This window comes from Lissotriton vulgaris, chromosome 8 (assembly GCF_964263255.1).
Source record: "Lissotriton vulgaris chromosome 8, aLisVul1.2, whole genome shotgun sequence".
Taxonomy (NCBI): Eukaryota; Metazoa; Chordata; class Amphibia; order Caudata; family Salamandridae; genus Lissotriton; species Lissotriton vulgaris.
The window spans coordinates 278,494,843-278,520,459 of NC_141696.1; positions in this window are offsets into that span (position 1 = coordinate 278,494,843).

Here is a 25,617-nt window from a genome sequence, read left to right on the forward strand (position 1 = left end):
GTGAAGCGGTAATGATGAACTCACGCTTCTTGTTTTTGTTGGCTACAGCCAGGGTTCTGAATGTGGAACAAGTTAAACGGTGGGGCATTGGTCCTCCAATTGGTATAAAAGGTTTGTGCGTTTGCACATGTGGTGAAGCTGTAATGATGTACTCACGCTTCTTCTTTTTGTTTGGTTTTCAGTTACGCAAGCCTACGAGGCGGGGCGGACTATGCAGTCGACCCAACACTGGGCCAGCGGTCAGACATCACCGACTGGGAAAAAGGAGGTGTGGGTCGTGGGCCACTCATACGTGAGGCGTGCCGCGGACGTATTCAAAGCAGGTGACATGGTGCACGTAGCTGGGGAATACGGGTACAGTGTGTCCTTCTACGGAAAGGGCGGTCTCTGTATTGACCAGTTTCAATCATTTTTCGAGGGTTTGCTAGGGCGGATGAGGTCACCGCCGTCTGTAGTCATAGTACATCTTGGGGGCAATGATTTGGTCACCACTGGTAGACGACTTCTCCTGGAGGCGATGCTTTCCACTGTAAGTTGGTTAGCGAGGAGAGTTCCAGGGTGCGCAATTGCATGGTCCCACATCATCCCACGAAAAATGTGGCGGGGGGCTTTTTATGTATCCGCTTTAAATCATTCTGTGAGAAAAATTAATAATAAAGTGAGTAGGTTGTTCCGGTCCAATACACTGCATTCTATCTCGCATGGGTGTATTGATGATGACAGTATGTACTTGAGGGATGGTGTGAATTTGTCTCGAATGGGGAATGAGTTACTCATAGGAGACTTCATAGCTTGGTTGAAGACGTTAAAACATGACCTTTAGGTAGGAGCGTGGTGGGGGGGTCCGGATAGCCGGTCAACTATCCGGACCTGTGGCGGTAAGGTCATGATCGGTGAGCACTAATTGGAAGATCCCTATGAGTGGGCGTCACCCATTACGGATGGGGGCGCTCGGGGGAGGTGGCCATTGGCCCCTCAACGGGGAGGCGGTCCCTTCTAAGGATGGGTCGCCGAAAGGAAAGGGAAGGCGGTCAAGGCCCCTTCATGTGTAGGAGGGGTTACAGCCCCCTCCTGGGGAATTTCCCGGGGCCAGGTCGTCTGCGACGGCAGATGTGGTAAGTTGTGTGGGGTTTGGGGGGGGTCTACGCTACCTACTAGATACCTCACACGAGTCCTCGTACGACCTTTAAGTGGCGTCGAGTTTTATTGGGGCCCCCGTCAAGTCAAGGGAAATTGGTAAGTTGCACTTGAGGTATGCCTCCGTGCTGCCCCTCACAAGTGAGTGGGATATGTCTGGGTTAGGGATCTTGACACCGGTTACGACCTTGCCGTTGGCCCTTAAACGTTAGGATGTACAATTTCAAAAATTAAGTAAATGTTGGTAGGATGCTAGTTCGGCTAGGAGAACCTTTGTATTAGAGGATATGTTAAGGTTAGCCAAACATCGCAATGTGGTAATGAAATTGTACATAATATGAAACTGTTGATTTAATGTTTTAATTTTGTTTCATATTTTAATAAAATACGGCCCGGGAGGGTCACTCCCTCCCGACTTCCAAAAACTTCAGAACTGTTTCCGGTTTCCCATCCTTGGGGATTGTGTTGAGAGGGGGTGGCGGGTATCTCAGCCATATGGAAAGGGGCGACCAATCGGTCCCCCCGCACGTATGGCAGAGTACCACGATCCCCCCGGGAAGCCATCTTGGGCGGGAGGCGAGTCTCGGCTGGTATGCCCGAAGCGGCGTAGCAGGGGCGCGCCTTTTCCCGCCCTCGAGTGGGTTGGCCTAGACACTGACGCGGCTGGCCACGCCCTCGGGGCAGGCAGGGGCGGGTTTACTCCCGCCCTGAAGACGGATAAAAGGAGGATCAGGACCAGCAAGCATCCTCTTGTTCCTGTGCTCTGAAGCTGCACCTCCTCGCTGCACGTGAGCTCGAGACGGAACGAAGAGCCAATTTTGACCCACCCACCAGCCCCTGAAGACAGCGAGTGTTTTTTAAATAAAGTTTGATGCTTAATTCTGAAATTCGTTTACAGGTTGTCGTGTTATCGTGAAGAAATTTGAGTATGCAATAAAGAATGATCGTTTGGGGTTATGTTTTGCAAATAAAGTAATTCTGCTTTAATGTTTATCAGTAAGCATGCTTTAAATAAAGTGTTATTGCTGCTGTCCGTTATATTTAGTCTTAGTTGTTTAGTTAGCATTGTCGTATTTATTTTGGTCGGGCGGTAAGGTCATGATCGGTGAGCACTAATTGGAAGATCCCTATGAGTGGGCGTCACCCATTACGGATGGGGGCGCTCGGGGGAGGTGGCCATTGGCCCCTCAACGGGGAGGCGGTCCCTTCTAAGGATGGGTCGCCGAAAGGAAAGGGAAGGCGGTCAAGGCCCCTTCATGTGTAGGAGGGGTTACAGCCCCCTCCTGGGGAATTTCCCGGGGCCAGGTCGTCTGCGACGGCAGATGTGGTAAGTTGTGTGGGGTTTGGGGGGGGGTCTACGCTACCTTCTAGATACCTCACACGAGTCCTCGTACGACCTTTAAGTGGCGTCGAGTTTTATTGGGGCCCCCGTCAAGTCAAGGGAAATTGGTAAGTTGCACTTGAGGTATGCCTCCGTGCTGCCCCTCACAAGTGAGTGGGATATGTCTGGGTTAGGGATCTTGACACCGGTTACGACCTTGCCGTTGGCCCTTAAACGTTAGGATGTACAATTTCAAAAATTAAGTAAATGTTGGTAGGATGCTAGTTCGGCTAGGAGAACCTTTGTATTAGAGGATATGTTAAGGTTAGCCAAACATCGCAATGTGGTAATGAAATTGTACATAATATGAAACTGTTGATTTAATGTTTTAATTTTGTTTCATATTTTAATAAAATACGGCCCGGGAGGGTCACTCCCTCCCGACTTCCAAAAACTTCAGAACTGTTTCCGGTTTCCCATCCTTGGGGATTGTGTTGAGAGGGGGTGGCGGGTATCTCAGCCATATGGTTCACCGCAGTAAATTTGCTCAAACCATTTTCTTTACTATGTTTTTAGTATAAAGACCTTTCGATTATTTCTGTCTAATGTCTCCCTCTCTGCTGGGAAAAGTGTGCCTTCCCATGGATTTAACCCTCCAAAGAAACAGATGTGAGCTCCCTGCATCTTCCAATTGTTCAGCTCGGATGGCCTTTGCCACCTTTTATGTATCACATCTAGTGCCCTGATGAAGGTTGCCTAATCCATCAGAGTGTGTCTTGTGTACCAAAACACGCCTTGAAGCAATTTCTCTCGTTGTTTAGAATAACCTTTATGATTGTTAATGCAATTTTCATTGTTAATAGATATTGGCTTAAAAAGAGAACAATTACTCTACATGTCTATTTATATATATTGATGCCAATAGGATATCGGCCAACTGATTTCTCTGGAATATGCATGTCATTTTTTTAATAATGTTTTTATTATTTGATGTGTATGGATTTTTTAGTATGAATGGGTATGATTGACTCCAATTGTGAGGATGTGGCTGCTTTTTGGTTTTGATTTTCTTTAGATAGGGAGTTTATAAGTATCTATATGTATATGTATTTGAATTGATAAATTGATAAATCTATATGAATACATCTTAAAGAAATAATATATAAATTTACTTGGTCTGACTTATGACTTTAAATATTTAAAGAATAATTCTTGCTTCAAATTCTGTGGAGAAGCATTGGTTTGCTTCATTGGCATTGTTTTTCCCCTGTGTTGCTTCTCCTTATTCACATTATCAGGGGCCCTCTTTTGTCTTTATTTTATTGCCTTACGGAGCATGTGCATGAGAAAGGAGCGTTTGTGAGGGTCAGCGGCAAGTCCCATGGTCTTCTCCATAAACACAGTTGTGAGATATTTCTTTAATAACTCAAAAAGTATTCATAGTGTAGGGTATTTATGGTTGAATAATAAATAATGCATGCAGAGCATTGCAAAATACACAAGCAGTCCTGTGCAGTTCTCACCAGTGCTCACATACTTGAGATCTCACAGCACATTTTATTTTAGCACATAGATAACTTTCATGATGTATTAACCCCTTCGATGCGGATGACAAAGCCAGCTCGTCATGGGCGTTACCTGCGCTGCGCGCATGACGAGCTGGCTTTGTCACGTTACCCGCAATTTTTAAATTTCAGTGCGCAGCGGGAAAACCCGCTAGCGCGCATGCGGTTAATATGATAATATCAGTCTACTGCTTAAGCAGTAAACAAAATTGATGGCATTTGTTTTAAAAGGGCAATCCACTGTACAGAAACAAATTGTTCTCTTTATTCAGTTCTACATCACTAACAATCATTTGCAAGCCTATTGCACCACTTGTGTGTCACTTTTTTTGGATGCACCGATGGCGCAGTGTGCTTGCCCATAGTTACATGTCCAAGAAAAGCCACCCTGCGTGGCTTTTCATGGCTTTATAAATATGGCCTGCATGAAAGGGGTGTTCCATGGGTGTTGCTGAGGGTGTTCCTACACAACATCTATGGAACCTGACGAATTCCCACATTTACAAGGTTTCGTAAATTTGGGAATGCGTTAGATTCATATGCCTATCCAGGGGAGGAATAAGGAAGGCGCAACGAGGAGGAATACCATTATTTCTCCTCGTTTTTCCTTACACCATGTAGCACACATAGAAAGAGGAAAACACCTCTTGTGGTTGTTTTTGTGTAGGAATTGTCCCTTCCTGCATAAAAACAATGACCCCTACAGCCCAGACACCATTGCACCATGGTGCAAGGGTGGTGCAAGTCTGCCTGCGTTGGTGCATGGCACTCCATTGTGCACCAGCGCAGGGGAAAAGGACAGGAATGAGCCATATCTTGTAGATATGGTGCATTCCTTTCCTTTTGACGCCCCGCAGCACAGCAGGAAGGCTTGCTATGCTGCTGTGCTTCAAAATATTGAAAATGAGGCCCAGAGAGGTTTCATTAGATAAGTACACAACCAAGTGTGTGTAGAGGACCTGACAGCACGAAACTCATTTCTGCACGTGAGAGGTGGCGCTGGTACCCAAATATGACAAATTAGTGTGCACAGCCCTATGCTCTTATATTTGGCTTCTTATTCCTAAGCATTTACAGCCTGATTCATCATAGACCCGTTTTGCGAGTCTATAATAGCGATTCATAAGGAATTGCTATTACAGACTCGCAAAACGGGATTCATGTAGGAATCGCAAAAAGATTTGCGATTCCTACACAATCCTTATTTGCGATTAGCAAATTGCTAATCGCAAATAAGGAATAAAACTCCCTATTCATTCCTATGGGCCAAAAGGCCCATAGGAATGAATGGGGAGTATTCCTTATTTGCGATTAGCAATTTGCTAATCGCAAATAAGATAGCGATTTAAAGGGTGCCAGGGGTGTCCAAAGGACACCCTGCAGCACCCCTTAAATGCAAATTGAAACAGGTGTTGCGCACACACATGTCCAAAGGACATGTTTGTGTGCAACATGCAACTTAGAAAAATGCTTTTAAAAGCATTTTTCTGAGTTTTCGCTATTTACCACGAGGTTTGACCTCGCGGTAAATAGCGGGCCGAAATTGCGAATTTGCAATTTTTTAATGGATGATGAATTGCATTTAAGGAATCTCAAATAGAGATTCCTTAAATGTAATTCCTCGCAAAATTGCGACATCGCTATTACCGATTTTTGCATTTGGGATGATGAATCCCAAATGCAAAAATAGAGCTCGCAAAGGGCCATATTCTCAGAATCTGGCCCTTTGCGAGCCGATTTCGGCTTGATGAATCAGGCTGTTAGGGTTCTTTACTTAAAGCTTTAGTAAGGTATGAAGAAAATCTCGGAAGCTCACTGCAGCTTTATCTCTGATAATATTTTTTTATAAAGCCAGGCTTGCATTTTTAGCGTCCTGTCAATTTAACTGTAACGAATTACGCCAAATATAAATCTTTAACAAGCTCCTGGCACGTACATTCTGCACATGAAAATGCTATCTCTGCACTTCTGTTAATATAAAAGTTGGATCGGGCTCCACTGTATTTGCAGACTATCATGTAATATTTAACTTAGTAGTTCTCTCTAAGGGAACTAAAAATGCCATTGCCTCATTCCTCACTCAGCTGCATCTATCTTCAAATGTTAATTGCGATTTTCTTTGGCAGGCCTAATTGAATAGTAAATGCAGCCGCTGCCTGCATGACGTCCAACGACCCTGTCACTCCCCCCAGCAAAAGCTAGACGCAAACCTCGCTATTTCAGCCTGGCCGTCTACGATACCGACGGTATAAATTCCGGGTAGCCACCACAACATTCATTTGATGTGTTCTATTTTTGCAGGATTGCTGCATCTTCCACTCCGACTTTGCGATGACGTACGTTGTTAGCTGTACGCTTCTAATGTGAACTACGGTGTCCCTAAGGGACCACAACACTCCGCATTGCAATTAAGTGTGTGAATACATCCATTTTGAATTCTTCAAAGGGCCTCAAGTGTAGGCTTCCGTTTCTGTTTATGACACACTCGGCTAATTAGATAATGTGTCGTCCTACACAGGAAGGGCAGACAAAAGGTTGTGTAAAAACACTGATTAAATGCCCCTCATTAACACCAAAAGAACATTGACTGAATTGAGAACTACACAATCCACCAAATTAGCAATAATGGCCTCACCACATATCTATTCTTTTATTTTACTTGTTGAAAACATTTTGATCTGGCGCCAACGAGGCCATAGGGCCTCACATTGGGTATTAATGAACAGCAAAACAATAATATGAGCAATAAAGTATAAAAGCAAGAGTAGCCTCTAACAGGAGAAGTCATCAGGACTGTGCCAATCTCCTAGGTATTAAATGGGCATTCTTGTTTCTGTCCACAAGCTGTATTTTACAGTAGTGCAGCAAGATGTTTACCTGCAGATTATGCCTTAGCCTTCGGGTACAATGAGAGAGACGCCCCTCCACCCTTTTAAGATTCTAGGGAGTGAACATGGTTCAATAGACTGCCGTCTTGTTCGATGCCTGGCTCCGGTCTGATGTGCGGGGAGGTTAGATCAGATGCATAAATCTTCATACCCAGGTTTTTTGTGCTAACATAGGAGCTCATTAAGATGGATGACTTTGAACTGTTCTTTAAACACTGACACAGAAGTTATAATCTGAATTTCAGGAGGGATTGATTTACAGATTCTGGGGGCACATCCAGAAAATGACTGGCTCAAGCTTCGTTTCATCCTGAAGATTGAGATTTCGAGTAGTGTTAATAAGTACATGCCATTCACATGCTTTAGTGGAAGCTGAAGATTAATTTCAGCTAGCAGCATCACAATAGTAGAGTGAGACCATACATTTGCAAATTTAGGGAATATTGGTAGCCCAATAGAGCACTGATGAGTCCAATCTAACAGACAAAATCCACCCTGAACGTTTTCAAACCATTCCAGCAGACGGTGAGGGTATACCCAGGCATATTAAAGGAATGAAATGACCTCTCACTATGAAGACCCGTTACACATGTAGATCAGAGAGTGTGAATACTGTAGCTTGCAAATCTCCTGTATGCTAAATAGTTCACTGAAGCTTTAGACATGGTCCACAAATAAGACCAGATAATTAGGATCTTGTATAGAAGACCATATAAAGCCCCCTGGGATCCTTGCCAAAGTGATGGTGACTAACATTCACATACCCTTATTATGTGTTACCAGTAGCACCAGTCAATACCCCACACATATATAATTCCTGGGGTCTCAGTAAATCAAGCAAATTATGGCGATTACCAGTTTTGGTGAAATAACATGCTAGACTCACACTTAGAGTGACGGTTCATGCATGTTTGTTCCATTTTTTTACCCAAAGTCTTCACTTTTTATAACTGGTGGTGCTTAAATTATAGTTTTGAATGTGTAATGCTTGTGTAGTTTAAGTTGGGTTTGTATAGAAAGAATAAATAACGTTTTCCTAACTATAGCTTATCCATAACATTAATTTTTCTGGGAAATTTCAATATTTAAATTTTTTTTTAAATAAAAATGTATTTGAAATCAAACAGTCTACTGTCATCGAGTGGAGTTGGTCATTATGTGGAGTGTTGTACAGTACAGTGGATAGAGTGTGTCTTACACTGGAGTGTCAAGAGTGTAGTGTCGTAGAGTGGACTCAAGTAAAGTGGTTTGCTTCAGGGTGGAGTATTGCATGGTACAGTGGAGGGGAATAAAGTGACATTAAATGGAGTTCAGTACTGTAGAGCAGAGTAGAGGGGAGTGGCGTAAAGTGGAGTGGTGTCAAGTTCAGGGAATACTAAAAAAGGAGCTCACTATATAACAGGGTAAGGAGCTCATGATAAGAACACCAATCTTGTTTTACAAGGAAGACTGCCATCTCTGAGAACTTGCTGTTACCACAGGCCTTCAACCGGAAGCCAGGGACACTCTGTTTTGGAGTAGGCACAGAGGCCTAACTCATGCTTCTAGACCAGAAGACGGAAGGACTAGATACCTTCGGTACTTTCGTGGGATGAACGCAACTGCAGCACTTTCTGTCAGAAAACGGACAGTCTGCAATTTTTCTCACTCCAGAATGCTGCTGAATATAAAAATCCGGCCCAATTTTTGTTCTGAGGAAGATCCGCGGGCCAAGGTCAAAAACCCCCCCTGTGCCGCGAATCAGATCGAAACGTCGAAGACTATATACCCTCGCACCTGGACCCTGCATACACCCATCTGTGACATGCCTTCACAAGTTACAATCTGTGATTGTAAGAAATATTGTAAATAGGCTTTGTAAAATAATTTTTGGAGCAGAGCATCATTGATTGATAATTTCTTATCAATCTCACTACGTACAATTTTCTAAATCCCTTCTCCTTTCTACCCCACACTTGGGAGTTTTATCCCCACTCACCACCATGGAGCACTCTTTTCTTTGCACGTTCATCCAGAGCAACCTGTGTGTTGAAACTGTTTTCTCTTTATACTTTTCAAAGAAGGAAAATAACCTTTAATGCTACGGAATAAATCTATGAATTTCCGCACTAAAAATTTGCCTGGTGCACATTATTTGAAATGTCTTTTCCTTTTGGTTTGATTTCCAGCAGCTGGAAATTAATTAGCTCTAAATTGTAAATAACATTATTGAGTACTATTATTTGTAAGTATTGGGTAAAAATCAGAGTACCTATTGCGTTGCTAGGAATCGAAACAATTTTCATGTTGGCTATTAAAAAATCATCCATCAATTGGATCAGGTTTTGGCGAATGAGGTTAAAAAAGAGGTAAGGAAGTCAATCCTTATGATACAACTTTTGAGATTATAACAGAACATGGTTAGCAGAACATCTCCTAGGTACCGAACGTCATGCACTCAGCCATTCACAGAAAATATCAAACTAAACTAAAGTTAGGTCTGCTGGTTCCCTGTTGCAAGGAAGAAATGCACATAATGGCAATTATGGTTGCGAATCTAATTTCCTATCAGAAGCAGGCCCCAGCCCCTTTTTTTAAGAATGGGGCCCAAACATAAATATGTTCATCTGAGCTAGTAGTCGTATGATTTGTTCCCAATAAGCCATCCAGCTAATTTCCACTCTCCATTCCATTCTGTCAGTAAAGTAGGAGAACCTTAATGCATAAAAATACAAACTTTAGCTGTGGATTATTGTTGTTTTGCAACAAGGCCAATCGGTGGGTTGGTACTAGGGAACATTCGCACTCTCATATTGCTGTTCAGGACACGTCTAATATGGTGTATGACCATAGCACATGGAATAAATCTCAGTAGGATTATGAGCATCTCCAGCACAGTAAGTCTCTGAAAAGTCCAACCCTTCTTAATTTGTGAGAAGTCCAATATCATTGTTGAGACGCCTGCCTGGCCTGGGTGCATATTCAGCCAACCCGGAATCCAACTTGTAAAAGCCAGTGATTATAACTTTTTATATAGTGTAAAATATTGCTTTATGCTATTTTTAAGTGCTGTAAATAACAGGTATCACTATGTGCGTGCGTATTTGTGCAGGTAAATAAGGAAGCCTCTCGCTCGTGTGCGTGTGTGTGCGCGCGTGTCTGGGTGCATGTGTGTGTGTGAGACAGAGAGAGAGGGAGAGTGAGAGAATGAGACTGTGGTACTTTTATTGGATACATTGTAAGCAATGGGAAATGTAGGGATTCGTTCATAACATGGGAGTTCACTGTGCTAGAGAGGAACGTTAAATAATATGTAACTACTTTCACTGTCTTTCTAGATATAGGCCTTGCATACTTGATTATCAGGGACCAATCGGCCCAACAATAGACTAGTGGCTCATCTTTGTGGACCAGAAAGCTCCACTTTCCTACCTACTACTCAATGCATATGCCTGGCTGGTTTCTAGGTGCTTACAGTATGTTTTTCATAGGAGGGAATTGCCATCACATGATCCACCATGAATCAGATGAATTGTTTAGTTGAGAAAAATGGCATTAGAATCGAAGTCTCAAGATTTCAAAAGGGGCTATTTAGCCTGTGAGCCACATCTCCTCCCTAGCCCTGAACACTCTCCCAGGTTCCTGCCGCACTGCTGGAAGAACTAGCCAATCATGATTTTGGGAATAAAATGTACCTGACACTCTGTAATACTTCCAACATCTGATCTTAAATAGCAAGTGATGCGATTCATTGGCACAAATACATATTGGGATACATTTAATGTTAAGCTTGATATTTGCATATGGAACAGTATTGCTATTTCGCCCACAAACAAACGATCTGCAAAACAATGCCATCTAATCGTAAATAGGATAAAGAGGGAAAAGGAGAAGAGAAGGAGAAGATACCAGCATTGAGGAGACGTGAGCTTAGAAAAACTATTTAAAGGGAGATATTACGTAAACTAATGGAAGCCACTAATCAAAAAGCCGAAGATCTCTTTGCTCTTATTTCTGTATTGATTGTGAGACTCTGTTAAAATGAACCTAGTAATTTGTGAGTGCTTAAAGAGGCAGAGGCTGAGGGAAGCTTTTAGGTAAACCAGTAACTATCGATAAGATAATTAATGGTTGGCTGTTGGAATCATTAGCTGCCTTTGCATAGGGGAGCTCTTTCAATTTAGGCATGTGTAAGAAATCCATTTTACAACCGAGCCTCGGTGCTTTTCAAGACAATCCACTCTTTGATTTTCTGCTATCTTATTCGACCTACTGATTGTTTAATTGTTCTTATAATAATTTCTTATGGGAGTGTTATTCCTGCAGTGTTTGTTTTTGTTTTGTCATCTTGAGGTAGGTTTGAGTAGGCTGGCAATATAGCCTTATAGCCGAGGACTCTACTGAATGACAGCCCTGAACCTGAGTTATATGAGGGTCTATATCAAGGTAGAGGGCCTTTAACAACCGGTATAGCCTGCTGTAGAAGGGCAATAAGGCTATTAGAACATTACACCCACTGAGGATAGAATGTTACAAATTCAAAATGGAAAAACAGAAAGGCGACAATTAGAAAATTGGAGCAGATGTCTTATATCAGCCATTATTAGCCCTGAGCCACTTTGTTGTTTTCAATGGAACCCCAAACTTCTGATGTTCTAATAATTACTATTTCATTTCCATTCAATAAATGTGACTCGTGAAGAGAAATAAGATGCTAAATGTAACTTAGAATGAAAGTTAATTAGGTTGTGCTGCCCTTAATATCTGCTGCAGCAAAAGAGCGAAGCAAAAATACAAACATTGGTTATGCTGCATCTTAAGGTATTGTGTATCTGTGTGATTTGCATACTGACCCCTCTGAAAACTCGATTTTGCGTTTTTTAATGAAATGTGCACTTTTGTAAAAATGTAACAATTAGTTTTGCAAAAGTGCACACAAAAAATTTGAGTTTATAAAGTAAATAGACGGACTCTCTCTTTATAGGCTCTGCACTGCCACTTTTCCAATAAAGAGAGGGTGAGCAACAGGCCAGCAGGCAGAAGAGGTTTTAACTTCCTGTCGCCTGCCTTGCAAATGCACAGAGCCCCTTCTGTACAATTAGTCTGCGACGCACCTCACACGTTTAATGTTGCCCCTGAGGACCCTGCAGGCCTTTGGACCGCAATCCTGACCTTCAACCCTCCATTACATTTTGTCCTCTTCTCCCTCCCCTGACCCCGTTCCAATACTGCCTCCTGTTTCGTGTCATTCCTTACCTGCCCCTATGTCTCCTATACCCCCCTCCCTCCTGTCCCATGGCTCTTCTTTCACCTCCCTGCCGCAGTCTCTCTGGTCTACTGTCTCTTACTACCAAGACTCAGGCCATCACCTTCTGCTTCCCCCTCCCACTCCTGCCCCACTCCAATCCTCTGCTGCCCTGTGCACTGGAAGGCACACAGATTGCCTAATTCCACAAAAAATGAAATGTTATGCTGCAATCTGCACCCTGTGGCAATATACATCCTCCAATTCCAGGTGCTCTGCTGCTCGATACCCTGTAAGGTTACAGATTTTGACACAGCACATTCTCCAGCAGTGACAGAGCACAGGCTATGCAGTATTTTTGTGCATATAGCATATAGGGATTGATGTCTATTGAATAAACATTTAATATACCTTTTGTACAGCACTGTATGTATGTATTACCCTCACAGCATCTTGTCACTTCTAGATCACCTGTCACATATTAGCTTATCTTGCATCATTTTTTAATAATGTTTTGTTTCCTGTGACAGCCGGACTATGTTATCACCAAAGCATATTGTAAGGAAAATTAATTAATTTACTAATTCTATTCTTGTTGATTACATCAATCAAGGTGATTTTTCCTTTTCTTTTCTTGTACATATGTTTATGACCGAGTTAAAGTATTTTTGGGGTAGACATATTTTCTGCTTACCATATAAAAGCACCAATGTTGAGAATTCGGGCTGCAAATTTTCCTTTTTCTGGCAGCAAAATTTGCCAACCTAAGCCACAAAATCCTAGGGGAAAAATAACGTCAGACCTTGGGTATAAACACTCCAACTGGGCTTAATGAAGGCAGACAGGAATGGGTGTTGCATACGAATATTTCCTTTTTTATTTTTTTATATTGTATCTGATACTTCTTATCATGTGACAAAATTCCCTTCCTATGAGTCCACTTTCACTGGCGAGTCACATGATGGTGCAAGTGCTAACGTTCTTTCTCATGAACAGCGGCAGAAGGTGTGGGTGACACGCCACTGTGTGATCGATCCCGCGCCATTATTAAAGGTACACACAATTGTAAGTATTCCCTTTACATACCCTAGGTTACTTGTCACTCTCTGACCCACAGGGTGGCAGTATTAGCAATCCAAAACACACCAGATGATGGAAGGAATGTTGCACAATGGCAAAACCTTCACCCCCAGTCACAGATCTGGGTTTAATCCATCGTTAATTTGCTCACCAAGCCACCCCAGTTCAGACATGGCCATATGCAAATCAGTCTTGACCCTGTGCCTCAGGGAAAACAGTCCAGCCCGAACTGTCAAGCCATATCTTCCCTGGACCGGAATCAAGAATCCTAGGACCGGTTTCTGGCTATCAGCCGTATTCAGCCAGGATACCTTGACTAGAGTGGCTTAGTGAGCACAGGACCCGTGTCTGGGCATACCCTTCCCACATAGGGTGAACAGCAAAACACACAAGATGATGGACGGAATGTTGCACAATTGCATAAAATTCACCCCCAGTCACAGATCTGGGTTTAATCCATCGTTATTTTGCTCACCAAGCCACCCCAGTTCAGACATGGCCATATGCAAATCAGTCTTGAACATGTGCCTCATGGGAAAAGTCCAGCCCGAACTGCCAAGCCATGTCTTCCCTGGACCGGAATCAAGCATTCTAGGACCGGTTTCTGGCTATCAGCTGTCTTCGGCCAGGATAGCTTGACTCCAGAGGCTTAGTGAGCAAGGGACCCACGCCTGGGCATACCCTTCCCACATAGGGTGAACAGCAAAACACACAAGATGATGGACAGAATGTTGCACAATGGTAAAACATTCATCCCCAGTCACAGATCTTGGTTTAATACATTGTTATTTAGCTTACCAAGCCACCCCAGTTCAGACATGGCCGTATTCAAATCAGTCTTGGCCCTATGCCTCATGGGAACAGTCCAGCCCGAACTGCCAAGTCATATCTTCCCTGGACCGGAATCAAGCATCCTAGGACCGGTTTCTGGCTATCAGCCGTCTTCAGCCAGGATAGCTTGACTCCAGTGGCTTAGTGAGCACGGGACCCACCTCTGGGCATACCCTTTCCCCCTTAGGGTGAACAGCAAAACACACAAGATGATGGACGGAATGTTGCACAATGGCAAAACCTTCACCCCCAGTCACAGATATGGGTTTAATCCATCGTTATTTTGCTCACCAAGCCACCCTAGTTCAGACATGGCCATATGCAAATCAGTCTTGAACCTGTGCCTCATGGGAACAGTCCTGCCCGAACTGCCAAGCCATGTCTTCCCTGGCCTTGAATCAAGCATCCTAGGACCGGTTTCTGGCTATCAGCCGTATTCAGCCAGGATACCTTGACTAGAGTGGCTTAGTGAGCACAGGACCCATGTCTGGGCATACCCTTCCAACATAGGGTGAACAGCAAAACACACAAGATGATGGACGGAATGTTGCACAATGGCAAAACATTCACCCCCAGTCACAGATCTGGGTTTAATCCATTGTTATTTTGCTCACCAAGCCACCCCAGTTTAGACATGGCCATATGCAAATCAGTCTTGAACATGTGCCTCATGGGAACAGTCCAGCCCGAACTGCCAAGCCATGTCTTCCCTGGACCGGAATCAAGCATTCTAGGACCGGTATCTGGCTATCAGTCATCTTCGGCCAGGATAGCTTGACTCCAGTGGCTTAGTGAGCAAAGGACCCACGCCTGGGCATACCCTTCCCAAATAGGGTGAACAGCAAAACACACAAGATGATGGACGGAATGTTGCACAATGGTAAAACATTCATCCCCAGTCACAGATCTTGGTTTAATCCATCGTTATTTAGCTCACCAAGCCACCCCAGTTCAGACATGGCTGTATGCAAATCAGTCTTGACCCTATGCCTCATGGGAACAGTCCAGCCGAACTGCCAAGCCATGTCTTCCCTGGACCGGAATTTAAGCATCCTAGGACCGGTTTCTGGCTATCAGCCGTCTTCAGCCAGGATAGCTTGACTCCAGTGGCTTAGTGAGCACGGGGCCCACGTCTGGGCATACCCTTTCCACATAGGGTGAACAGCAAAACAGACAAGATGATGGACGGAATGTTGCTCAATGGCAAAACATTCACCCCCAGTCACAGATCTGGGTTTAATCCATCGTTATTTTGCTCACCAAGCCACCCCAGTTCAGACATGGCCATATGCAAATCAGTCTTGACCCTGTGCCTCATGGGAACAGTCCAGCCCGAACTGCCAAGCCATGTCTTCCCATGACCGGAATCAAGCATCCTAGGACCGGTTTCTGGCTATCAGCCAAGATAGCTTGACTCCAGTGGCGTAGTGAGCACGGGACCCACGTCTGGGCATACCCTTCCCAGATAGGGTGAACAGCAAAACACACAAGATGATGGACGGAATGTTGCACAATGGCAAAACATTCACCCCCAGTATTAGCAATCCCCCATTGCACCGTCTTAAGAAGGACACTATATGCAATGATTAGATTGTTCACAATCTGCACTTCACAGGATTTATTCTTAAAAGTCCATACACATGTTCACATTCCAGTATGCTCTTCCAGGAGGTACCCAGTTTATATACTATCAGAAGGGCCCCAAGTCACCAAAGGAGCCTAAATTTTGTGAATGGAGAATGGAGCAGTGTGGTGCCATAATGCTAGCTATCATCCTGGCGCCTTCTGTAGCTGCGCGCGCGTGCCTGAAGCCTGCAGGCATATATGACATCATCCGCCCTTAATGAAGAGTACAGGAGTGAAAATCCTGGCAGGATCTTAAAGGGCCATGTTCAGGAGTTGAATGCTTGCAAGCAGATTTATTTCTGCACGCTCCTAATTCAAGACTGCGTTTTCAATACTGATGAATGGGAAACAACGTGCTGCCGAGTTATCGTTGAAAAACTGGGCTGGTGTATTGTCACTAAGGAGCAGTACCTAAGCCACAGGATTTCAGTATTTGCAGTGTGGTACTTGCTTAAATATTCCTTCATTGATACTCGGATCCCACCTACAGGATCATCACAAGACAGCATCATAATAGTTGCCTACATTGTCACAATCAGTAAACAAATTATCTTCTTATTTGTCGAATAGGATAATACCATCATTCTAAGAACATTCAGCTACTCAGGGTAGCTCGTTTATGGTTTACACCCTTTACTCCGTCTGAGCTGAGATGCAGTGGTGGGTGGTGACATTTGAAAGTGGTTGGTGTAAAAGTTTGGGATGAGTGGCCTGTGGCGAGCGAGCGTACAAGCTACCTGACTGTCATAAGGGGGGTTTGGGGTGTTCTGTCCCAGGAACATTTTGAAAAAAAAGTGTGCAAATTGTGCCTTTTCAAGCAAATTTGGGAAAGCAAGAAGGTTCATAAAGTATTTGTAGTTAGGACTTCATTTGGGGCACAAAAGAGTTTAAGTCTGTAACACCTGACTCAGGCTGATACTATTTTGCATATTATGGACCTTTAAATTTACAGCAGAATACACTGTCCCATATGTATCATAGCTACCAATTATGTGTCTGCTACTGTGTCTTTCACTGTTACAGAACCTGATGCTCCATTTCTCTCACAGGTACCATGCTCATGGGTCTGTTCTAGTCTACACCTTTAGCTTGCCAGGAACGTGTTGCTCATGGACAATTAAGATACACAAAATTGCTGTTTTTTTAACATGCTTCAGCCCTCTTCACCTGCTTGACTTCTCTGACACTACTAACACCAATTAGAAGAGAGGGTCTACTCTCATATCACTCAGTAGAGCTAAGAAGTGTCTACCGCCCTTGCTCTCTTTATTGCTAGAGAATGGCCAGATTACAAAAACAAGCATCAACATCAGATTTGCCAAACATACTTTCAGGTACATATACATCTATTATCTGCAGAAACGTGGCCGTATTAGGAAATCAAGTTTATTTTCTTCAGCTCTAGATCATAAGCTCCAATGATTAACTTGCTACCTGATCGTAATAAGGTGCATAATGATGTACAAGTTGAAGAGTAGCCCCTTGGTATGATCCTGCAGATGAAAGTATTGTCTGTGTATGTATTGAGTCAGCAAATGGATTACTGCATGAGGTAGTGATGTTAACTAAGCAACTCTGCGGTGAGAACATAAAGGAAACAGGTAACATTCATGCATCACTGACTAAAGTCAGCAGACCATCAAATCTGCAATCCACCAGGCCCTCACAATCATATGTTTGTGGGTGTCATTCTGTTAAATCATGATTATTAGAGAGAGAAAAAAAGTTCTTTAAATTATTAAAGTTCCCTTTCAGAAGAGTGAGTGTGTGAGTGAGTGAGTGAGTGAGTGAATGAATGGGTGAGTATATGAGTGAGTGATTGAGTGAATGAGTGAGAGAGTGAGAGAATGAGTGAATGAATGAATGAATGAATGAATGAGTGAGTGAGTGGTTATATGAGCGAGTGAGTGAGTGAGTGAGTGAGTGAGTGAGTGAGTGAGTGAGTGAGTGAGTGAGTGAGTGAGTGAGTGAGTGAGTGTGTTTTCTTTTTGGTGACACGGCAAACTTGGAGAGTTTCCTAGTTTGACAGAATGCTGATCTGTAGGATTACAGTTCCAAAACTTCAGCACTGTTGTAAGACTACCAATGTATATGCCACTTTATTTTTCAATAAAAATCGTTGAAATAAAAAAAAAGAAAATATCACCAGGCTGAAAACGTTTCAGTTAGTAGAAGAGCTTCTATTCACTGGAGGTATTCGCCTATTACCTGCAGTAACTGATAAAGCAGCCTCCATGCAGTAAGGTTTGTATTTACTGCCATTTACAAAAAGGCACTAAGCCGGTATGTGGCCCGGGCGCCATTGAACTGAAAAAGTATGCTAAAAATGAAGTATACATGAACATGTTTGTAAAGCGCACTGCAACTAATGCATGTGTGTGCTTGTCTACATGCAGCTGTATCTACCTGTCTGCGTGTGTGTAATTGTATGCGCATGTTTGTGTCTTTATGTCTGCATACATGAAGGGCTGTGTCCTTGTAGCTGTGTTTCGGTACCTATAGTTATCAGTCTTTGTTTCTCCCTCATTTTATTAATGAAGCCCCAATAAAATGCTGGCCCTGATAGGTATTTAGATCACTTTGCACAGCAAATAAATACTTCGAAAGGGCAACACTTATGCACAGTTCTAAATCATGTTTAGCGAAAAGCACTTCACTCTTGCAGAAATGTAACTGGAAAGCAGACAATCTCTTGTGGAAACTAGAATACAGAAGAGGGTGTTATTGAGGCCAGGGGCTTCAAGAGGCCTCATGTTCACATTTGGGGACGTGTGCATACAGCCACATCCTGATGCAAGTGTAGCAGTTAGAGCAGATAATGAGGCCTGGGGCTTCTGTAGACCAGACAGTTATGAAAGCAAACAAGCACACTTGTGTGCACGCACACACATGTGCACACACACACTCTCACAAACCCACTCTCTCTCACACACACACAAATAGACCCCACAGAGTCAAACTTGTGCATACCACACAGAGCTGGAACCAGAAAGCAAGATACCAAGTCCAGGGGGTCAGCAAGACAGGTTCTAAGACCTGGGCCCCTTTGGAGGCCAGGCACTCACATACGTTAATTTGATTCATGGTATAGCGCACAACTCATTCCCGAAGGGACATAACAGTGCTGCAGGGCCGGTTGGTGAGGGAAAAGCAGCGATTACAACAACCAGGTTTTCAGGCGTTTCTTGAATTTAGCTAAGCTTGGGCATATTTGAATGGAAAGAGCAGGTGTATTCCAGTGGAGCAGAGCCAGATAGAAGAGGGCACAGCCTCCATAGTTGGTGGTGTGAATACATCGGGAGCATAAAAGAGGTTGGTGGCATGATCAGAGGTTTTTACTTGGGATATAGGTGGTAAGCTAATTGCGGAAGTATTTTGGCCTGACCCTGATGGATATTTGAGAAATTAACATGCACACTCGCAAACACATACACACATATGCGCACAGAGCTTGGCGACACCTATGCACACAATCCCATGGCGAGTGCACCACCAGTACCTAATCTTTCGCACAAACCCCTCTCACCTGCTCTAAAGCCACCCCTCTCCACGCACACACAAACAGCGGTCTTTGATGGGCTTGCATTCTGAACAGTATGACATCAGGAGACAGACCTTCGAAATCACCCAAAGCAAGAGTCACAGAGGGAGGCAGTCTTTTTTTCCACACCTTTCCTGCCATCTTTTACACCCTTTTCCTTAATCTTGTATTACTGTAATGTTAATCTGAGATCAAGAAAGTAGTCCCTGAATATTCTCACTGTATGTCCAATGATTGGAAAAGTAAAATGTAATTAACACTAATCAATCACTCTGTGCGTAGTTTAATGGACACATCACATAAGCAAATAGTTGGCGTAAAAGCTACAAATTTGCTGTTAGTTAACAACAATGCATGTTCGTTTACCGCCACCAAGAGGCTGAAGCACCCTTGCGATGCGAGGGGTATGCAGACAAAATATCGATTTTTAAATATGGACATACAATAATGTTGATGTTTAAATATCGCAGGGACATAATATAGAAGGTAAATTATATAGATAGATTTAATATCGATATTAGTAATATCGATGTTTTAAATATCAATGTTAGTAATATTGATGTTAATAATTTCGATGTAACTACTATCGATTTTTATATTATTTTTATGTATATTATTATGTATTTATAATGTTTTTAACTTATATTTATGTAATTTAATTACATTTTGTATTTTACTACTGTAGCGGGTTGTGGATTTATAGGGGAATAGGGTGGGAAGTAATTTAATTATACTAAATTAATTATTAATTATTAGGAATTATAAATTAATTTCAATTAATTGATAATTCATTTTAATTCATTGGTAATTCATTTTTATTAATTGATAATTATGTTCTATAGCGGGTTGTGGGTTTATAGGAGAATAGGGTGGGAAGTAACTTAAATGTAATTAAGTAATAATCTGTTTTAATTAATTGTTTTGTTAATTATATTATTGTTAATTAAATATTAATTGGTAATTAATTATTATTAATTGGTATATATATATATTTTTTTTTACTTAATTATTTATTGCTAATCATGTTTTTAATAATTATGTGTTGGTATTTGTAAATGGTTTATATTTATTTAATAGTTAAGTTTCTTTATTATTTTAAAATATTAATTTATTTATAAGTATTTTATTTTTACCCCTACGCTATCCAACCCTTTCCCTACTGTTGCACTCTCTGGAGTTGGAATAGTAATTTTACCTGTACGCTATCCAACACTTTCCCTACTGTTGCACTCTCTGGAGTGGGAATAGTTATTTTTACCCCTATGCTATCCAACACTTTCCCTACTGTTGCACTCTCTGGAGTTGGAATAGTAATTTTAACCCTACGCTATCCAACACTTTCCCTAAGTTGCACTCTCTGGAGTTGGAATAGTAATTTTAACCCTACGCTATCCAACACTTTCCCTACTGTTGCACTCTCTGGAGTTGGAATAGTAATTTTACCCATACGCTATCCAACACTTTCCCTACTGTTGCACTCTCTGGAGTGGGAATAGAAATTTTAACTCTACGCTATCCAACACTTTCCCTACTGTTGCACTCTCTGGAGTGGGAATAGTAATTTTTATCCCTACGCTATCCAACACTTTCCCTACTGTTGCACTCTCTGGAGTGGGAATAGTAATTGTTACCCCTAAGCTATCCAACACTTTCCCTACTGTTGCACTCTCTGGAGTTGGAATAGTAATTTTTACCCCTAAGCTATCCAACACTTTCCCTATTGTTGCACTCTCTGGAGTCTGAATAGTAATTTTTACCCCTACGCTATCCAACATTTACTTACATTTTAAATTTGTTTTACATTTTTATTAATTGTTATTTGTATTATTATTTTATGTGTACAAATTTATTTGTAATTTAATATATTTTTATTTATTTATAAGTTAGTAAAATAATGTTATAGAGTTATTATTAACGAAGTATATACTGTGTATTATATCTATATTATTATTTGTCTTTTATTAAATTATTTATTAATTTTAAATATTATAATATAGCTTTAACTATGTTTATTACAGTTATAAGTATTATTTTGTTTATATTACATTTTTTAAATAAAAAAATATATTTTTTATTAACGATATTTTGAACATCAATATTTTTTTTCGATATTTTTGTACTTACCTTGTTAGAGATATGATGTCGATATTTTTGTAATCAATTTTTTTGTTGCGATATTTTTGTAGGTAGATATTTTTGTAATCGATATTTTGTCATAGATCCGGCGCGAGGCAGTCCCATGCTGTACCGTAGTGCACATGAACTTAATCAAGCCATGTGTAAGTAAGTAAGCGATCCTGTCAGGGAAAAGGGCTACAACAAGGCAGCATGCTGCTGCACTACAGAGAGCAAGTTTGACATGGTGTAAAGTGCATAGTGTGTACAGTAGCTGGTCCCTGAGAGTGCAACACCAGTGCTCGCGGCTGTTTGGCAGAATCACAACACCATTCCAAACAATACCAAAAATGATGTCTCTTAGGAAAAAACAAATTGAAAAACAAAAATACAGGGGCCAGAATAATCTCCTCAAAAGAAAACACGTCCAGGGAGAGTAGTCATCTAGGACGATTGCAGTCCCCTCTTGGAGCCATGGTGGTTCTCCCCATTTCCCTGCCCAACAGTATATAGCAGAGTGGGAAAATAAAGATTAGGTGGAAGGCTTCTGAATAAAAAAATTTAACTTGTGTGTTTATTTCATTCTATTCAACTAACTCTAATTCAACTATATGTATATTTGTGATTAATGGCAGGTACCATGAGCCAGTGTCTCCTTATCCAAACCAGGTGTCCAAGAGTTTTTGTACCTGGTTGTTAGATTTGCACAAATGGGCTTTTGTACAACGATTATAGGTTAGTGATTCAGCAGAGAGGAAATAGTTTATTGGCCCCTCAACCTTTCTCATATTAAGGTTTCCTTTATTTCATATATGGGTCTATTAAAAGTGATGTGATTACCTCAATTGTGTATTCTATCATTAAGAAGCCAAAGTGCACTTTATGGAAATGCCATAAGTAAACACTAGTGAAATGTCTTGTGGCATAGAGTCACTAATAGCTTCCCAATATTGTCAGAATTAGGCTTTATGGTTTCATTGCCCAACAGGTCCCCTTTACAGTACAGGTTAAACATGCTGTGGGGCCTATCAATCTCCTGTCACTCCATACGCAGTTGCATTTCCTTAAAAGTGGCGGAGTTCTTTTAGGGCCAAAAGACATATGTTTTAGCTTGTGCCCTGGCCATCCAGTTAAGGACATGGTCTCTGTGGTTTCGGGATATGAGCATCTATAGCTTTTATTAAGCACCAGGTTCCATCCAATTGCTACAGCTAATCAACAGATCCAACAGAAGCAAAAGGAACAAAATCAGGGTAGATTAAGGCCTTCCATCTAGATTCTTGTCTATCAGAGATATCTTCTCTATGGTTATTGAGGCCTAGATTATCACTGGAGTCCTCTAAGTCACTACAAAGGACAACATAAACTGTGGGCGTAACATACATAAACAACATACATTCATGTAGAGGAAACAGGCTGTTAAAGTATGGTGGCTATGTCTACTGTAAGGAGAGTTTGACTGAGACCAGATGTCATTTGAGGTGAATCCAATATTTCTCTTCCCATTGCACAGGCAGAGCGGTTACTCTGGAAGACGCTGTTCTTAGGACAACTGAGCATAACCACTCTTCATCTGCAATGGAAATTAAAGTTCATAAAAATGTACAGCAAATTAAACTACTAGCACACACCTCCGTTGAGCCCTGTGGTTCAGTTTTGAGGGAAGTTGCCCAAAACATCCCTGTGCACATTGCTGATAGCATGCCCACCATACCCAAACTTAGGAGAATGGTCCATTGAAAAAATTGTCAAGTAATCCCCAATGGGCAACCCCCCAAACCTATGGAGATATCATCCTCCCCCCTGAATTAACTGTGACTTTTTCTGAAGAACCTATCCTCCAGCAAAACAATGAAAACTCTCAGAAAAGAGTCTTAATTTTTAGCACAACCCATAACCTGGTTCCACGTGAGAATCGTCAAATTTGAATGATAGATGGGACATTTAAGTCAATACCCCATCCATTCACCCAAAGGCCTAGAAAAGAGATAAATGATGTTGAGTTGACAATGATTAATACAGTCATAAAATTGTACCCTGAAACCCAAATGCAATTTTTTTTCACTTTTCACAGGCATATAGGCAAAAAAATCAATAAGCATCCCCTAATTGAGGATTATATAACAAGCAGCAAACTACAGTATGAGTTAGGAAAATTAACTGTGATATGCTTTTTACTACCTACCAGTGTAGATGAGGTCTACACTACATTTACTGAATCAGATTTTTTTACACAAAATGAAGAAAAGTTTGCACCCTTACTATATTACTTTAAAGATACATGAGTTTGCTGTCCAAGCAGGACAGTCACAGGAGGAAGCCAAGGTTTCCCATTGAATGGTGGAACTGCTAAATGACCTGTTTAGAGGGTGGTGCAAAGACTTACAAAGCCATAGAGGGATGGTACAATTTGTTCAAATCAATTGGCAAACATCACTAGAACCTATATTATTTCTTGTACATTTTGAAGAAGGAATGAATGAATGAATGAATTTAAAATGTATATAGCGCTCGATTACCCGAAGGTGTCTAGGTGCTTGAGTACAACATTGGTGGTCTTGGTCTGCCTGCCATATTATGATGCTGTCAGTTTGCAGGAAGAAAGATCTCCGGAGCACTGGCAGCATTCGCAGACCACTGTGACATTGGTAGGGGACAAGCAGCTAGCAGAGGGCAGTACCGAGAAGTTCACCGCCATCCGAATAACAAGTTGGATTTCCCATGAGCCAACCATGGTGGGAATACCGCCTGAAAGTTTCTAAACACAATTCATAAGGGGACTTTGTCACTTTTTTGACATAAAACATTGAAATTTCTTCTTCATCTCAATGAAGAATGGGACATTGAAACTTTTGAGAATAAGTATCTTCCCAGCACAGGCCACTACTCTGGAATTGAAGGCTGAATATCAAAAGCAGGTTGGTTAGTCCCACCGGAGCTTTGGGGATTTCTTACTGAACATGTTTTACGTTGCAATGCAGAATGGGACTTTCAGAGGTACAGAGACCCGCCAGCTGGGTACCTTTTCTGGACAGTCCAGCTGGAGCTCCAGAGGAAATGTTTTTAAGTGTCCAACATTTATTCTGGTGCCCAAACAACAATAGAAGTACACTTCTAAGGTCCCCAGGGCCACAAAGGAAGGCCCTTTGAGACTCTCAGGGTGTCAGGCAGAACTAAACAGCAGGGTCCAGTCCAGGTCCAGTTGCTACTGCTTTCAGCTAGGCATTTCAAGAAAAAAAACATCTAGCAGCTTGTTGTTTCCTTGAAACAATACGGAAGATCAGCTAACTGGCGATTAGAATTTGCTTCTTTGTCCTGGGAACAGGTAGGAGCAGGTACAACCCTTCAAGTCTCTTCTCAGCCCTCAAAGAGCAGGTGTAGTCTTCCACTGATCCAGAGAGAGTGCTAAGGAGGGTACCTTGGGGTGCCATATTTATGCTGGGTACCAGTGGGTGAGGATGACTCCTGGCTCTTCCCTTACCAATGGTGCAAAAGATTCCAGGGGCAGCCCTCCCCACTTTTACAATAATTCCTGTTTGCCCTTCTGCATCATATTCCCAAAATCAAAATTGGGGATACCATTCTCCCTTTTTGCATTGCCTGTGTACCTATCCAGAGAGGTGGCCAGGGTAATGAACAGTGCTCTCCTCTGTGGTCACTAAAAACCAGGTCTTTGCTCGGTTTGGTGCCAACCTGACTATTGTGACAAAGGCTGGACCCTAGCAGGTGTCACATGATATTTGCTTAAGGTAGGGTATGTGTCAGGGTTCCTGCCACAGCTCACTTCTCTTGGCTATCACAATATACTTCCATGACTCATATCATTCCTTCCAACCCTTATGAAAAACTTCTTGTACCCTGACTTCTGACCATATTACATACTGTAGGTATTAGTTAGTAGGGGTGTGCGGAATTTGCATAATTGTGTTACACAAATCTCAGCGAAACTGTAAAAAATCTCCGCGAACAGGCAGAAATTCTGCGAACCTGCAAAATTGCTTGTTTGTGATGCTTTTTTCCTGTTCGTAATCGCTGTTTACGTGCTTGGGGGGAAATATCTCATGAACACGCATTTTGAGAATGCAAACAAACAAAAAATTCCTCGAAGTCGCGGAACGCAGAATTTTGAGCAATTTTACCCAAATTCCGCGGGCGGAATGGAATTTACCGCCCAAGCCCAATAGTTAGCTGCAGCTAGTCTCCCTGGTTTGTTTGAAAAGGTTTAATAGCCTTTACAAATGTTTTACCATGCATATGCAAGGTCAGGTTTCAGGCGCCATGGAAACATC